Consider the following 7,828-nt stretch of genomic DNA (forward strand, 5'->3'; position numbering starts at 1 on the left):
TTATTAAAAAATAATAAAGTGATTGTTAGTAAATATGTAGTTATTATCATTTTATTTTTCATATTTTTATCTTTTTCTTAAAGAAGTCCCTTGAACATTTTTGTAATACTACTTTTGATGTTCATGAACTTCTTTAGCTTTTTTTTGCTGGGAAGCTTTGTCTGTCCTTTGATTTTAAATGATAGCTCTGTTAGATAGAGAAATCTGGATTGTAGGTCATTTCCTTTCAAGATTTTGAATATTTTGTGCCAATCCCTCTGGTTTGCAAAATTTCATTTGAGAGATCAGCTGACAATCTTATGGGAGCTTCCCTGTAGGTAACTAATTGCTTATCTCTTGCTGCTTTTAAAATTCCGTCTTTGTCTTTAACCTTTGGCTTTTTAATTATGATGTGTCTTAGTGTGAGTCTCTTGGGCTCATCTTCTCTAGGACTCTCTGCACTTCCTGATCTTGTATGTCTGTCTATTTCCTTCACCAGGTTAAGGAAGTTTTCCATCATTATTTCTTGAAGTAGATTTTCAGGTCCTTGCCTTCTCTCTTCTTCTGGTATCCCAATGATGTGAATATTGGTATGCTTGATGTCTCAGAGGCCCCTTAAAATATGTTTTTTTTTGCATTATTTTTTATTTTTGCCATTTTAATTGGGTGTTTTCTGCTACCTTATCTTATAAATTGCTGATTTGATTCTCTGCTTTTTCTATTTTACTGTTGATTCCTTCTAATGTATTCTTCATTTCCGTTATTGTATTCTTTTCTGATTAGTTCTTTTTTATGCTTTCTATCTCCATTTTTATGTTTTTTATCTCTTTGTTGAAGTTCTCATTGACTTCATCTACTCTTCCACTAAGTTCATTGAACATCCTTATAAGCAGTATTTTGAACTCTACATTTGTTAGATTGCTTGCCTACATTTTGTTCAGTTCTTTTTCTGGAACTTTGTTCTGTTCTTTCATGTAGGACATGTTTCTTTATCTCTCCACTTTGGCTGCCTACTTGTGTTTGTTTCTGTGTGTTAAGTAGAGCTGTTATGTCTCCCAATCTTAGGAGAGTGGTGTTATGTAGTAGGTGTCCTGTAGGGCCCAGTGGCGTAATCTTCCTGGTCACTTGAACTGGATGCTCCAGTTATGTCCCTTGTATGAGTTGTGTGTGCCTTTCTGTTGTAGTCAAGCCTTGGTTGCTGTTTTTACATCAATGGGAGGGAATAACTCAGGGACTTATTGGTTGGAAGGACTTGCTGGTGACTAAAGTAGAAGAGCTGACCATATGGAGCAGGATTTGCTTTGACAGGTATCTGCCCAGTCTGTCCTTTGGGTTTGTCATCCTTGGATGCATACCCAGGTGGTACTCCCGCTGTTTATAAAGCTGGCCACAGGGCTCACCTGCTTGGGGCCTCCTAGGAGGGGCCTCACCAGAGGCCCAGTTCAGTCACAGCCTGTGCCCTTTCGGGGGTCACCCAGCATGAGCCACCAAGCAATCTACAGATGGCCACCACCTATGCTGGGTTTGGAGATATCTTGAGAGTCCAAGCTGTGAACCAAAGCCAGCTTTGGGGCTATTCAGGAAGAGGTTTGAGGCATGCCAATTCCAGATGCTACTTGTTTGGGTTTTGTGAACCTTTGAGAGATTTTACGAAAGTTTGCAGCATGAGCCAAGACAGGCCATTTATATGGAAAAGCCATTGGGAGTGGCTTGGGTGGACCTGCAAGTTGGGTGGGGCAAGGTTTTAGGGAAACAGTGGGTTGGGGGGGGGCGACCAGTGTTAGCCAGGTTGATGGAAAATCATATGTACACTCGTGCCTGCAGACTGGAAAGGGGAGGGCTCAACAAAGGAACAATGGCTTCTGCCAACTCTTCTCTCTGGGAGAAAGCTGCCCCTCCAGTCCTCACCCTGAAGCTAGACGAGTCAGTTCTTCTCCATATGTTCCTGGCACATCCCCCCGCCCAAGCTGCTGCCCCACTGCTGGTGCTCAGAGCAAGTGAGTCCATCAGTGAGTAAATCCATGCATGGGCCCCCCCAAGAGGAACGTTTGGAACTCCAGCTGCCCTTGTCTCACTTAACCACAATCCTAGCTGGTTTTCACAACCAGAAGTTGTGGAGACTTGTCTTCTTGGCACTGGACCCCTGGGCTGTGGAGCCTGGTGTGGGGTTCGGACCCCTTGCTCCTCCAGTGGGGGACTTCTGCAGCCAAGATATCTGTCCCAATTTTTAACTGTCACAGATGCATATGGGTCCAGCCTGTTCAGTGTCTCCATGCCTGCTACCAATCTCAAGGTGGCTTCTTCTGTATATTTTTAGTTGCAGGACTTCTGCTCATCTAGACTTCGGGCAACTCTCAATGATGGTTGTTCTGTAGTTTAGTTGTAATTTTGATGTGGTTGTGAGAGGAGGCAAGCATAGCATTTACCTACTCTGCCATCTTGACTGAAAATCCTGTTCTAAGTATTTTACATATTTAAACATATTTAATCCTCATAGCAACGTTATGACATAGGTACTCTTATTATCATTATCTGAATTGTAGAGGGAAAGAACAAACTGAGGTACAGAGAGGTTAAACATTTTGCTCAAGGTCACATAGCTAGCAAGAGGCATACTGAGATTTAAAACCTAAGGGGTCTGGCTCCAAAGTTCGTGCTTTTTTACACCAACTCATGTGAATTAGGAGTTTCTGATCAGCTCAAAGTAAAGAATTTAAAAAGTTCTAAACACTGATAAGTTCACTTGCTATGCACGAAGCATCTGCTTTGAAAGGCAAACAGGATTTAAATAACGTATTCAAGCCAAGAGAAATTTGGTAGGCCCAGCTGTCATTGCCTCATGCTTCATGCTATGAATTTTGCCTTATGCCTTGAATTTTGCAAGTCCAGTTCACCACATGATGTGATGCAGAAAGCAATGAAGAATTTTCTCTGTGCTCATGCCTTTAATCATAAGCAGTTTATGATCTATTTAGAAGATATTGACCCCAAGTATGGAAATTTACTGAGCTGCCATCCCCAATCAAGGACTTTTTGCAGTAAGAGTCCTCAAATCCAATTTGTTAGACCTCCAGTGATTCACAGGATTATATTTTCTTAGGGATGTGACAAGACAGCTGAACACATTGAACTGGAAACTGCAGGGGACAAACAAAAACTCAATTGACTTGTTCAAGGAAATCCAGACTCCAACTGGACATGTGGATTGGGCAGATGGTAACTGGAAACCACTCATTTTCCATTGCTGAGCTGTCTTGAGTTTAATGCATTCATAGATTTTGAAAAATGCTACATCGTCTTTGGTGGAAAATAGTTACAATTGTGTGAGGATTCCCTTCCCTGAATGCAGGGGGAGGGGTACAGAGAGAGTTTAGACCACAGGATCCCAAGAGCCCAGGACTGGAGGAGGGAGTCTCTTACCTTAGGCCAAACATACAGAGCCAGGAATCTGTAAGCCAAAAAGACTAGGGTAACAACAGCAGTATCAGAGCCAGCTTCTAGGCCTGGGCCATGCTTGACGGGTGCCAGGCATGGTTGATTGTCCTGCATTGTGTGTACCAGCCACAGTAAGGTAGAGAGGGCCCAACTGAGTTTAAGTTTTGATGATGGGATGGTAGGAGATGTGGATAGGATTTGTTTTTCCTAATATAACAATTTTATTAAGATATAATTCACATACCATACAATTCATCTGTTTCATAGGTTGTGATGAGTATGGACAGTACTTTATTTTCATAAACAAACAAAATATAATTTAAAAGACATTTAATGATTGCCTTGGGAGTATAGATATTAGGTTGTCTTTTATTTATTTATACTCTACCTATGACTGAATTATCAAACCTACTAGTAGTGTGTGTCAACATTCAGCTCAGAGAACTGTATCCACCAAGAATTTTTCAGGTAAACATTACCCCAACCTCTTAGGTGGGATGGCCAAGCTCTAGAAAAGGTTAAGGTCTTCCTGATGTAGCTGAAAGTGTGTTTTCTTTCTTAAAATTGCCAAAATTGAAGTCCCATTAAGGGTCTGTCTCTGGAGTCAGCATGAGACGGGCCCAGACTGAATAGCCCTCACTGTTCCAGTTTATTTTGTTAAATATCAGTGTTCTACTTTTATTATTGTTATCAATCAAAGTTGGTCAATGATCAACAATAGATCTATAAGTATGCATTTTTGAGTAAATACAGTTGATTAAACTTTTTTGGATGCTTTTGTATTACTGTTTCTACAACACATATTATTGAATAGCCAACAAGCCATATTTCACTATTATTATCAATTTATGTGTCCTGTACATATCTGCACCTTTTGTTATGTGACCTACAATGGAAAAAATGTGGACGCCCCACCTTAAACTTTCCTAAAATTTCAGTTTTCTTGTCTAGATTTTTCATCAGAACTACATAGCAGGTCATTAAAACCTGCAATCTCCTATAAGGGCTTAAAGAGCTAGTATTTTATCTCTATTGTTTATCGAGGGCTAATCTATTTATTTTGGAAACCATTAGAAGAGGTGATTGGTGTATATTCTGTTCTGAAAGTTGAGAAACTTGACCTCTGGTCTCACCTAAATAGAAGGTCATAGGACCTCTAGAGGTAGGCCATGAAATGACTTAGAGCGAAGCCCAGATCTTCCTCAGGAAGCAGTTTTGGTTATTAGCCAACATGTCAAAAACAACTCTACTGAGTTCCTGAGTTCCACAACATGGAGCATAGCATTAACCAAGAACGTGATATAGTCCTAAAAAAAAACCCTCAATAATATTCCAGCTCAGCAAAGACTACATAGGCCTTTCAAAGATTGGAGGTGGGGCATACCATTGGAAAGCAAGATTCAATAAAGGGTGTTGGTCCTTTCTGACAAGCTCTTGAGGCATGGTTATTTCAGCTTTGCTTACTTTAGAGACCTCTTCAAAGTCCACATATTTCATGTATCCTCAGGGAGAACTAAGGGTTCTTAATTCTGGAACCTGCCCCCACCCCCATATACACATCCATCCATGCTCACTCTGAGTTTTTGACTCCAATTTAACATAATAGACTCATACCATTGGAACCCACCCCTGAGCCTTTGTTGACCATCTGGCATTTCTCAACTTATTTCTTGTTACCAGTGTGTTACTCTCAGATCTCATCCTGGTAATTTCTTTTGTCTTGTTCACCCATCTAACCCCTACTACCATTCAGGCCTCAACTTAGTTATCACCACCTCTGGAAAATCTTACTTAATTACCTGAGTCTGAATTAGGTACCCATCCCCTCTGAGGGTCTCAGAGCATTCCAGTGTTCTCTTTATAACTCTTTAGTATAATAAACTGTATGTCTTTCTCTCCCTCCACTCCCACCTAGAATGTAAGTTTCCTAATAGTATTTGTTCACTGCCATAGTTCCAGTGTTATGTACAGTGTCCAGCAGTGCTTCACAAAACTTTGTTGAGTAAATAAATAAGTTAATTCATTCTATTGGCTTATCTACCCTTTATATCCTGACTATGCCCTCCACTTGATCCTTTAGCTGGAGATTGACACCATGGAATGCCTAATTTTAAGTAATATCACTTCCCCATGTTTTGGCTTTGTCGAATTAACTGCAAGCCAATATGATTTCAGGTGATAGAACATAATTTATAAAGTTATTTAATATTGATCAATTGAGTACAGAAAATACATTACAATTTTATCTTAATTCCTTCCATCAACAAAAATTCCCAAGGAGGTGGGGGAAAGGAGAAACTTTATTCAGGCGAACAGTTTGTAAACTGCTGAAACACAGTATGGGTGGATACTGAAAGTGCACTACACCAAAACAAAGGGGAGGCCGTGTTTTATAAAGTTCCCATTCATGTTCCCAATTGGTCTAATTTTTATGCAAATGAGGTTTCTAAATTCATATAGTTCTGATTGGTCCAAATCATTCCGTTCTGATTGGTCAGTATTGTGCGTTCTGATTGGCCATTATACAGCAGTTCTGATTGGTTGGTTTAGATGCAAATGAGGATATGATTGTGCCATTCTGATTGGATAGGGCAAGTCTCAGTTCATTGGTTTAAAGCGGAAACCAGGAACTCCCTTATAATAGTTGACTCAGACTTGAAAGAGCATAGTGCAAGAGGTTGAAAGCTCAGTCTGTGGCTTTCTCTCTGAAATGTAGTAGGCATAAGAGGCATCTGCCAGCAATGGCTGCTAGTCTCTGGTTATGAATTTGGGCCCAGTTAACCACAAGAAATCCTACTTGGCAGATATTTTTATTTTCAGGGTTCACATTTCTAATAGCAAAATACCAAGACAGATTATCTTTTGAAATCCCCCTTGTCAGTTGATAGTGGAATCATGTCAAGCAGCTTACAAAAGGTTCCTAAATGTCTATTTGTCATGGTAGGGGGACTATCTGTTCAGGTGATCGAAGAACAGATTTAAATTATTAGAGCAGAAATTTAAAAAGAGGGGGGCAGATTCTTGGCAAATGTTTTTTGTCCTACTATGAATTTCAATAATTAATTGAAAAGGTGAGGTTAGGTGTGTTACCGGGCCACCAAGAGAACTCACAAAATGGTAGTACCTTGGTGAATTTACTAAGATGCATAGTCTGTTCTTCACCTTTGGAATTTAAAACACCTCAGTGTCAGGAATAGCTAATTCATCATATTAAAATTCACATTAATCAAAGTGGAGTGCCAATTTACTAATTTACCAAGAAATGCAGAACACCAAGGAAAAAATCATAAAGGGAAATACTGATAAATTTTGTATAAATATTTTTAACTTCCTTACACAAAAATCTACCATAAATAAAATTAATGATAAAGGATTAATATCCACACTATATAAAGAACTGATATGAATTAATAAGAAAAAAAGTATTTCAATATAAAAATGGGCAAAAGACATATACAGGAAATTCATAAAAGAAAAAAACACAATTGGCTGATAACTGAATATTTCAATCTTTTTTGCTCATGCCAGTGGTATGCTGGAGCCTACATGAGACCGCATATTGATAGCTTTGAAGTTAAAGTCATGATGAGAATATTTACATCATGGAACTCAACAGAAGCTGCATATCAGGTTTTTTTTTTTTCTTCTTGGAGTGCTAGTTGCTAAACTTTTACCAGTATACTACTGTGTACATTCAGTCACTCTCTTTCACCTGGATCTTTTTCAACTACATTTAAAAATTCTCAAGTCTTCTTTGCCATCTTTAAAGAAACTCCAACCTCTACATTCTTTTCCAGCTACCATACCACCTCTGTTTTCCTTCACAACCAAACTTTTCCAAAGAATTGACTATATTTGCTGAATCCGTTTACTCATTTCTCAATCATCCTTCAACACACTTAAGCCACACATTTTTCCCACCATCACTCTCCTGAAACAGCTCTTGCTGAGCTCAATGACCTCTGTGAACTCTAGATTCTATGGACAGTTTTTCTTTACTTTCCTTGACCTCTTGGCACACTATCCAATTCTGTTGACCATTACCTTCTTGAAATGCTCTTGCCTTTGGGCTTCATGATTCGGGTTTTCCTTCAATCTCTCTAGCTTCTCCTTTCCAGTTCCCTTCTCAGGTTCTTCTTGTCATTTCATTTCCCATCTCTAAATGTTGGTGCTTTCCAGGGAATAGTCTTGAGTCCTTTTCTCTTCTCTGTTCTCTCCATAGGTAACTTTATTCATTCCCATAGCTTTATTTATTTTATTTATTTTTATTTAAATAATTTTTTTCTCTGTTTATTTTTTTATTTTTTATTTTTATTTTTTATTTTTTAGGCAAGGTAACCTTTGGTTGACCTGACAGATTGCAAGGACCTTGTCAGCTTACAATCCCTTATTATTATTATTATTTTATTTTTTA

Source organism: Pteropus alecto, unplaced genomic scaffold (assembly GCF_000325575.1).
Source record: "Pteropus alecto unplaced genomic scaffold, ASM32557v1 scaffold280, whole genome shotgun sequence".
In the NCBI taxonomy this organism is placed as follows: Eukaryota; Metazoa; Chordata; class Mammalia; order Chiroptera; family Pteropodidae; genus Pteropus; species Pteropus alecto.